The 11,164-nt window shown below is 38.0% G+C and overlaps 1 gene segment (V, D, J or C); it reads right to left on the reverse strand.

The window, feature by feature from the left end:
- Positions 1 to 8,558: 8,558 nt before the first annotated feature.
- Positions 8,559 to 10,018, reverse strand: LOC306890742 (Ig lambda chain C region-like). The segment is given in 2 exons: positions 9,970 to 10,018; positions 8,559 to 9,175 (listed from the first exon to the last, which is right to left on the reverse strand).
- Positions 10,019 to 11,164: the final 1,146 nt, after the last annotated feature.

The following is an 11,164-nucleotide window of genomic DNA, read 5'->3' on the forward strand; positions in this document are numbered from 1 at the left end:
ATTATTTTGTCATGATAGGCAGAAGGGGCAGTATTATTATTCTAAAACTGGAAGGTTTCTGGGTTTAGCTGGGCAGAGGGCAGTGAATGTGCTTGTGTAACTTGGTTTATGTGTGTTTAGTCTTTAGCTGTCAAATGTCGCTGCAAGATTCGAACTACCTACTGAACCACTCAGGCGGAAGCGAGGCTTCAGACATCATCTAAGACTTCATTGGTCTAAAGCGATACAAACCTCGACACGTGCTTCACTGAAAGCTTCCAGGATTTCTTGACACACGCTCCAAAGCCCTGGCACAGTCCATAATCACTACTAAAAATGGATCCAGCACTGTTACTTGTTCGCCTGCGCCAGGGAACCAGCACCCTCGAGCAGGGCCAGATTAACACTTCACTGTACCCTGGGCAACAATATTCAAGGGCCCTATCATCACGACCCCAGGATCACCATAATCTGGGAAAATACAAAATAAATTAGTTATACAGTAAAAATACTCAATAACTAACTGTCATCAAGTGCATTTTGATGTACAGATGTGCAAATGCTCAGAACTACAAATGCACCACTATGTTCTCTTGTTAAGGCCACTCAGTCATGATATGAAAACAAAACATCGCATCAGTATAATCTGGCAAAATTGACCCACTAAGTAGAATATTAACAAACTGAATATTTAACAAAAAAAAGCAACCACTTTCAAAGCATCCAATTTTTATTTAACAAAACTTAATCCCAACACAAATGTACAGAATTGATAGAGCCATCACAGAGCATGTTGTTCCTCAGCTCATTTTAAATAAGAATCACCCTGTCACCTCAGAATCCAATAGGATAGGTTATAGTGCAATAAAGAATTTAAAATCTGCGTCAACAATAAACAGCATTTTTATGGAACCACGACAAGGGGAAAAAAAATAAAACATCATCTGCTCCTAAACTCATTTGAACTTTAAAACAACCTGTCACATCACAGTTCAACAAGTCAAGGGTTAAACATTTTAGTGCAAGATGAACACTTGAAAATCTGTCAATTAGACAAGACAAAAGAAAGGCTAAATAATCAGGAAATGCAGGTTTAAATTTGAAATGCCTGATTTCATTTGGCAAACACATCTTACACTGGCATTTTTCTGGACTTTCAGGTGTACAATATCTTCAAAATCAAGGGCACTAACAAGATCATGTTCAGTAGCCAAGAGACAAAGTGCAGAGAGCCGTGTCTGTGACATAGTGATCCTCAGCTCATTTTTAACTCGTTTCAAAACACAGAAAACTACCTCTCACCCTTGCAGTTAGACACAGGCAAGGTTAATACAGTCTTAGTGCAACATGAACATTTGGAAATGTTGTCTTAAGTCCATGTCTCTCAAGAGCCCGCAGCAGCTGTACAGGTGAAGTCTCATTCTGCACAAAGTGCTTGAAATGAATAAATTCATCTGACAAGGAACCATCCAGATCTGTCGTATAAGTGAAGCACAGCTTAGCAGGTCACAATCATTGCAGTCCCTCAAATAAAACTTCAAATAGGTCACACACATTTGTACAGGTTTCTATACGCTTGTATAGGCACTGCAAACTGTTCACGTAGAGTACCGATATATGAATGCAGTGACCACAAAAGGCCAAGAGCAGTAGCTTAATCTGTCATGAACTGCTCGAAGATACTAAGGTGAAATCCAATTGCAGCTTTATTGTGGAAAATCCAAAGAACAGGCAAGGGACATACACAGACAGGCAGTCCAAACCGACAAGGAGAAACACACAAAACAGGCAGGGACCAGAGGCAAATCCAAAATGCAAGAAATCCAAAAACAAAATGCAAGAAATCCAAAAACAAAATGCAAGAAACCAGTGTGACCCGCTCAGAAATGCAGTGTAATACAAACCAGACTTCACACAGAATGGGTGTGTGGAAGTGGTTTATATGTGTGTGTGTGAATGACATTTAGGTGTGTGTGCAATCAGTGACCAGAATGGCAGTGAGTTATGGGAAATGTAGTTTGTGAGTGAGTGATAATAGTCTGATGTGGAGTGCCCTCTGGTGGTTCTCAAGTGCACTCCAGTTGGTGACCGTTACAAAATCCATATAGCTTTTTTGGGGTTGGTCACTTGTTGCCTTATATCTTTGTAGTACCCGGTCCCACAACATAGTCATTATTACGGTCTCAAGTTTATCAAGTTTTGCTACCAATGCAGCAGCTTCGGTTTTGGTCTGTGTTTTCTCATCCCAGTCTGAAGCTATTTTGACAAATGTATCTCTGATTGCCCCGTAATTTGTATTGAGAGCTTTTGTGGATTTTAGAGTGTATCTTATGTTATGTTCGCTGTAATGAAAAACTCTATTACAGCGATGTGTTGATGCGCTGCAATATGTATACAGGGACTGCAACAGTTCAAAAAAAGAGTTAACCTCCTCACAGCAGTTATCAATGCAGTTAACACCTACGAGGTTCAGCGAATGAGCTGCACACGGCGTATAATGAATTAGTGTTTTGTTTTTTTTAAGTGTGCCTGGAGCCCGCTGTATTTGCCAGACATATTGCTAGCAGTATCGAAACTTTGGCCACAACAGTTTGACAAATCTAACCCGAAGCCTTGCACCTTTCCAATTACACATTCAGCTAGGCTTGCACCTGTGTGGCTGTGGATGGGCTCAAACCCAATGAATCTTTCCACTACTCTGCCATCTGCATTGACAAAACACAAAACAAATGTGAGCTGATCTATGTGTGCTAAATCTGGTGTTGAATCAACAATTACAGAGAAATATTTAGCGTGTCTGATTTCCTCTGCTATTACTTGCTTAGTTTTGTCACCCATTAATGAAATAAATTCTTCACACACAGTTGAGGACAAGTAAGATGGTTTACCTCTACTCTTATTGCCATGCTTCTCCAGGTGCTCCTTGAAAAAGGGGTCAAACTCCGCTATCAGTTCAAGCAGTCCCAAATATTTCCCATGGCAGCGAGTATTACCCAATCAGGGGCAGAATAGGATGTGTCTTCACACAATGCGGGTGCGGTGATTTGCATAGGTGATGCTGCATAATGTGGACCAATGTAAAATACTGGACAAATCGCGTCCCGTATTGATTTGATCTAACCCCTCCCCAACCCAATCACAACACGAGGGTAGCAACATTCAATGGGTAGCATAAATTGACAGAACACTGGTACTGAGCGTGGGGATAAATGTGCCAGCTCCAGCTGTTTTTGAAAAAACTCGGCGTTTCCATTGGAAACAATAGAAATAACACAACATCCACATCCGTTGACGCAGCTCTTGAGTTTTGTTAAAAATGATTTCAGATGTCTTTTTCTGACTGCTAGTGTCATGAACGGTGTGGGAACATGAACAAGAGGACCCAGGTGCAGACAGCGGGTATAGGGTTAACACAAGATTTATTTAAAATAAACCAAAATACAAAACAAAAAGGGGTAAAATATATTAGGGAAAGCTAACAGGAGGATTGCACGGAGGGGGAATGAAACTCTAAGAGGAAGATAGAACAGGGACAGTGAATGGCAGGGGGCAAGACTAAACACTAATGTGGAACTAACAGAGAAACAAAAAAGAGGCGGCACCGAAGAGAGAGCATGACAAAAACCCAAACAATGACCTTTCTCCACATAAAACACATGAGTCTGACATGATCCTACCACAAGACTCGAAAACCAAGAAAAGGAGAGGCAGGTTCATGACAGCTAGATGGTGACAGAGCATTACTCTAAGAAACATTCATTTATTGTAGCTGTCAACCAAATAGAAAAACAGATCAAATATCTGTCACTAAGTCCTCATTGATTGATACTAACATGTTTGTAAACTGAACATTGAATTCAGACTGCTATTGTCATACCTAGTGTAAACTTTGATGACATAATAAAACCAGCAACAATAAAGAAGTGAAACTTGAGTGTTTCAGTTCAGATGATTGAACCAATCAAACATTGACACTGAGAGTGTTGAGCTGAAAATCACATTTGCATTGACAGGATGAAGAGACTCTGATGTTCTCAGAATAGATCGGCTCTGTCTCCAGAGATCATGCTCACAACACAACACCTGCATTTCACATTTACTCACACATGAACCTTTACACAACTATTAAAACTATTGAGAATCATGATACAGGACATTCCTGCACAAACACTACATGTGATTTTCTCTGTTGTCTGAATGAAGCTGTTAGACACAAATGAAACATGTTCAGAAGCTTTATTGAATGTTTCAGTAAACACAGCACACTGAAAGATGTCACAGAGGTTTGACACACGAGCTCTTTCAGTATTGATCTGCTGCACAACACTCATGAATGATGTCTGATACGAGTCATCAACACTCACAGACACTATTGTGATTCTAGTTTATAGTGTTTGACTCTACAAACATACACCCCTCTCTCTTCCCAGCATGCAAACTAAAAAGGAATATACAGCAATTGCATCAGACAACACAAACAACAGTTCAGGAGATCTCTGAAGGATTCAATTTATTATTATTATTGTTGTTGTTTAATGTCTTTGTCCATTCAATAGTTATAGTGCACTAGACTGTAGCAGAAGAATCCTGCCCACTTCTTTGCATTGTGATCACGTGCTTCAGTGTCTGAGAGTGTTTATAGTGCTGTGAGTTTAACACTTCATGACTGACAACACAACACAACACAATCTTCATCATCACACAAACCAACAAGAACAACAATGACGTTCAGCATCATCTTCATCTGGACACTCACAGTGTTTGCTCAAGGTTTGTGTCGTAACATTTTCATCATTATTATTCATTCATTGAAGAGTGAAATCTTCATTTGTTTCAGTGTTTCTTATATTTCATGTTTGTTGTTTCTTTCAGAGTGTAGAGGACAGTACACTGTTACTCAGACTCCATCAATAACAGCAGTTCAACCAGGACAACATGTTCAAATAAACTGTAAAGTCAGCAGTGCAGTGTATAATAGTAACTACTTAGCCTGGTACTTACAGAAACCTGGAGAAGCTCCTAAACTCCTCATATATTATACATCAAACCTCCAGTCTGGAGTATCATCTAGATTCAGTGGCAGTGGATCAAACACAGATTTCACTCTGAGCATCAGTGGAGTTCAGACTGAAGATGCAGGAGATTATTACTGTCAGAGTTATCACAGTGACCCGGTGTTGACACAGTGATAAAGAGTCGTACAAAAACCTCCGTCAGTCAGACTGAACAGTGACTGCACTGATACACCTCACACATACTGCAGCTGCTGAGGGAGGAGAGTTCCTTTAAATAACAACAATTGCATTTTGTGTTACATTGTTTTCAAACATTTCAGCAGTTATTTATTTATTTACTTTTGATCAATGTTTTTATTTATTGGTTTGGTGCAATTTGTACAAGCAAGTGGTACATTTACAAAACACTACACAACAGATGATAAAAATACAGTTTTCTGCATGTTTACAAACAGTAACTGACTTACATGATGTTATAAATATCAAACTTTTGATTTGCATCTCTTGTTATTCTCTTTAATATCATTTAATTCAACTGATCTTAATGTTGAATCAATGAATCGTTTATTATGTCCATAGATTTTTAACTGTCTGATTGTTATCTGATCATTTGTAAGTTACAGTTGTATGATCACCATCAACATGATCATGTCTCCCTTCTTCAAGACATGGATGAAGCTTGCAGTGATATAACCGCAGAGCAATATCAATCTGGATTCTTCATGCCAGAAGGTTTTCCCCACGGAGCCTGAACAATAAGGACATTCCCTGAGATTTTGATGAAACTTTATGGCTAAATGTTGAAGAACGGCTTGATGTTAATGAATATTTTGTGGATTTCAGATCTCCATTAACAGTTTTTTCCCTTTTTTTCACAATGCACCCACAGTATTGTTGTACAGACTGTAAAATAAACTATTAATTATTTTCTGCTTTCATATGTAAACAACTCGTGTTCTATGATCCATATATTTCATGTTGTAGCCCAAGGACGTGCACAGGGGAGTTGCTCAGGTTGCCCGGGCAACTGCCCATATACCCTTCTCGGCTCACGTTGCCCTTTCAGAGGTGGAAAATAAATAAATATATCAATGAAAGCAGAATTTCACATACGTCTAGATTCACTTCTATATTTGGGCAACGGAAGTGAAAGTCAGAAGGGAAACGGAACTCTGTTTACATGGCTGCAGCGCTGCACACGACAGGTACCTTACAATATTCTGATTGTAAAATACAATATATGTTATTGAAGAGACACGAAGAGCATCTAAATTTAAACAAAGCTTTAAAAGCGGTGTTTCTAGAAACAACCGTAAACCACAGAATATGCACGCATTTTAAATCTAAACGGCGGGTGGCTTGACCTTGTATTTCCGAACCGCGGCTGGCTTGACCGCAGTGCTGAGCCTCCATGAGCGGCCCTAGAAGGAGATTGTCGCGGTTGTCGGGTGATACGACTCAACATGGTCTAGGGTGACCATACGAGGGTGGCACTCGTCACATGCACGCTCTAACGTATTTCACCAGGTGAACTGTAAGATTCTGTTAATAAAATGTAAAGGTTACTGCTTTTTAAGAGTACCGTGAATACTGGAGGTTCGGGTCAAGGCCATTATAATTATAGCTGAAATACATTGCTGAACATCTACACTAATAATGAAAATACATTACTAAATAAAACCTTTTCTTGTACACGTTTCTTACGGCCTAAAATTATAAACAAACACACATATACATAAATGCATATATACATAAACAGGTGCTTGTTAATCAATGGTTTAATGATAAAGTTTTATTATTGAGACATACTATATATATATATATATATATATATAGTATGTCTACATAATAAAACTATATATATAAAGAGCAGGACAAGTCGACATCTGTTTTTGCGAAATTGAGGCTTCCATATCAGTTTTCAATGCATATGTGGCATTGTGAAAATATTTAACATAAAATCATAACACAAAAACAAAAAATGGACAACCCTGTTCAATTTTGTACTCGACAAAAGACTCTAAGATGCATTTTGTCCACCACAATCTCTAAAAATGTTTGCATGTCCTGCATAAAAACAAACATCAGAGGCTCTACACTATCATGTTCTATGAAATCTGTACTGAAGAACTGTTCCAAGGCCTCTGCAGCCTCATCATCCTCCATGTACATTATAAGTGGAAGCTGAACTGAGAAGATCCCCAGAGTTCCAAGCACCACTGACTGGCAGTTTTAAGATCCGTCATGACACGCTCCTAAGAAACAACAACGCAGAAGATGATAAATAAAAATATGCTGAACAATAATGGCCACAACCTCTCTAACAAAACCTACTTTTCGTGGAGATTGAACCACCTGCTTCTCCGATGCAAACTCAGATGAAAAGATTGATTTCATCTACCTAAAAAGCAAATATTCATTTTAGTTACCTTTACGACTACCTTTTTAAGGTTACTGGTACTTTTCCTGAGAAGTTACCTGTCCGTCAAAAGGCTCTTCCTGTTAGGGGAGAAAACACAGCCCAAGTTTACCAAGTTAGTCATGACAGCAAGTAGAGACACTTTTCATGGATGTCGCTGTGAAGTGGACGTTTGTAGTCAAGGGACATGCGACATCCCAGCACAAAAAAAACAAAAGTAACCGACGAGCTGCAGGTACATCTTCCCTTAGGCTTAGATCAAATATTCTTTCAAAAAGTTGTCTGGCAATGAATAGAGTAGACTGTTTCAGAATCACTGTATCATGATACCATCGATATGATGCACAAAATTGTATTGTAGTTCCGAGTACACCAGAGTCCTACTATTATTCTTGCCTCACTAAATGCTGCAAAGTGTCCTCCTTTTTGGTGTTATGGAAATGGACACCCTAACGTTGTCAGAAAAGGTGAGTTTGTGATGTATAACAAACGAACTGTCATCATCATGAAGTTTTATGAAATGAATTAAAATCTTCATAAATCCAGGCTGAGTTTGCCACGTTTAGCCTAATAAGACAGATACCTTGCAGACAAGCAGCCTATAGGATACAATTTTTTTGGTAGGTAGGCATTAGGCAAGCTAAGTTACATGTCAGCTGATAGTTAGCTTCTTACGTTTCGTTTTAGCAAGAAGAATGAATGATGGAAGTAATGCATCACATTAATTATTTTATTCAAAATGGTTCAATGCCTAAATCCTACGACTATTTTGGGTATTGTTTGAAGCCAAGATGGCCACTGAAAAGAGGCGGAGTCGAATTTGTCTGTTTGTTTGGGCGTAACAGTGACATTCATTGTGTTTGCTGTGTTTTACATTCATTCAGCACTGAAGGTGATTTGAAACCTGTACCTTGTATTGTTTGCTGCTGAATGAACGACTGTTACAGTAAAAGTATTTCACGAGTTCACCGATGCAGATAATAAAGGTTAGCAGAAGTATGAAAGGTTTGTGTGTTTGGCGTGCTGTCCGGGGAGCGGCACCGAGCTCGCCGGTTCCTTCTGAACCCAGAACACTCTCCTGTGTTTTCATGGTTCACTGAGTGATGTTTATTTATTGTATTAAAAACACAAAATGAGTCAAAGTCAAAGATTCAATATGATTTTATTTGTTGAATTAAAAAAAACCACAATCAGCAGTGAATGAATAAAGCACACATGCACTGGTGTGAGATGCTGTTTGTGAAATAGTTAGTTTCTTACATTTGAAAAGCTGAGCAGATGTCAGATGAGAGAGATACAATGCATGTAGAAACACATGTGAGACACGAGTGAGACTCAGATGAGAACAGAAGTCAGAGAGAGAGAGAGAGAGAGAGAGAGAGATAGAGAGAGAGAGAGAGAGAGAGAGAGAGAGAGAGAGAGAGAGAGAGAGAGAGAGTCTAGTATGAACACTGATCTTGTCTCTTGAGTTCTCTAGTGACTGTTTGACTGTTATCTTTGTGTTTGGCCTCACAGCTCACTGAGACCCCTGAGCTCCACTCCTGCTCAGAGAGAGTCAGACTGCTGCTCCAGCTGTACAGACCGTTCTTCTCCAGGAGCCCAACACTGCTGTCCTGAGATCTGCTGCTCCCGTCCACCTTCCACATCACACTCCAGTCTGAGGGGAAACCCTTGTTGAGCAAACACATCAGTGTTGCTGTTTTCTTTGTGGAAATCTCTTCACTGGAGGGCGGCAGGACGCTCACTGTAGGACGAGTGAAGCCTGACAAACACACAATAGTCACAAACTCACACAAGAAACAAAAAAATTCATAATAAGATCCAAATAATAAATTAATAAAAATATAATCTTCTGTAAAGTTTCTTTTCATTCATGTTGATCTAAATGTCCATACAGTTTTCACAAATGCTAACAAATGCTGTGAATCATTAAAATTATGTTTGTAAATTATTTTTGATTTTAGAAATTAAAATAGATTAAAATATAAATATAGAAAGTAGCTGTAACATCAACTACAGTGACAAAGTCTTAACAGCATTTCAAATAAACATAAGAGTCTAATAACTGGTTTTGAAAAATATAACCTAACAATATATTGAATGCAATTAATAAACAAATACAAATATAAATAGTTTTTGTAACACAGAATGCATTTCATTTGATGGTCTATTTTCACGATGCAAGTTTGATATATTTTATAGCGCACTGAACATGTTATTGTTTTACAACATGAGCCAAGACTTCATCAGAATAGGAAACTGTGCAAATAACTTTAATCCACAGTAAAACACTTTTTCATTTGTTCACATTAATGACATAATTATAAATAATAATAATAATAATTATTATAAATCTTAAAACACATCTAAACCTTTGCTCACAATTTTATCCATAAAAAAAAACGGGCTCTGTTTCAGATTTGTAAGTAAATTAGTATAAAGTCATTTTTTAAACCACATGAATATGATCATATTTATAAATTTTTATATTTCCTAGTTGATCTTTATATATGAAAGCAGAAATCTGTTATAATATTATTGAATGTTTTTACTTACTGCCAACATCCAGTCTGGTGCCGCTGCCGAAAGTGAACCACAGTGATACAAACTAATAGAGCGACTGTACAAAAACCTCTGAACGCTTCAGTAACTATAAACACATCACAAACACATCTTTACACTTTATCACATATTCACACATCACACACATTACATTTCATTTAATCTCCTGGTTATTTATGACTGTGTACAATAATATGATCTTATTTTACAAATGCTTGTGTAATTTCTGCAAGAAAATCCTGAAAATTCTCACAAGTTTTAATTCTCATATCTGACTCTCATAACCTAAATCATCAATGTTAAACATGGACACAATATTCAAAGTTAAAGCATTGCAGTCAAATTGATGATGTTATGATACAAATACAACATCATGATCAATAATATAAGAAACATATGCACATGACGTATACTGTATTAAATATATTATCTTTTGTTACGATCTGATACATAACACATCACAAGTCCAGTGTTTGTGTGTGTTGATGTAAATGTAGAGATTGAGTTTGCATTGTGATCACGTGCTTCAGTGTCTGAGAGTGTTTATAGTGCTGTGAGTTTAACACTTCATGACTGACAACACAACACAATCTTTATCATCACACAAACCAACAAGAACAACAATGACGTTCAGCATCATCTTCATCTGGACACTCACAGTGTTTATTACAGGTGAGACATGAAGACTTAATCTGACTTGTTTTTATTTCTGTGCTTGTTTTAGTATATGATTTTAATACAGTTTAATACACAAATTGTTTATATTTTGTGTTTTCAGAATCCAGAGGAATTACTCTGACTCAACCGAGAGTGAAAAGTGTTCAACAGGGACAAACAGCTACAATAGAGTGTCATATAGATGTAGGAATATATAGCAGCTACTTACACTGGTATCAGCAGAAACCTGGAGAAGCTCCTAAACTCCTCATATATTACATCAATAGCCTCTATTCTGGAGTATCATCTAGATTCAGTGGCAGTGGATCAAACACAGATTTCACTCTGAGCATCAGTGGAGTTCAGACTGAAGATGCAGGAGATTATTACTGTCAGAGTTATCACAGTGACCCGGTGTTGACACAGTGATAAAGAGTCGTACAAAAACCTCCGTCAGTCAGACTGAACAGTGACTGCACTGATACACCTCACACATACTGCAGCTGCTCATACAACACAAACACACACAACA

The sequence above is a fragment of the Barbatula barbatula genome, assembly GCF_947034865.1.
Source record: "Barbatula barbatula genome assembly, chromosome: 25".
Taxonomy (NCBI): Eukaryota; Metazoa; Chordata; class Actinopteri; order Cypriniformes; family Nemacheilidae; genus Barbatula; species Barbatula barbatula.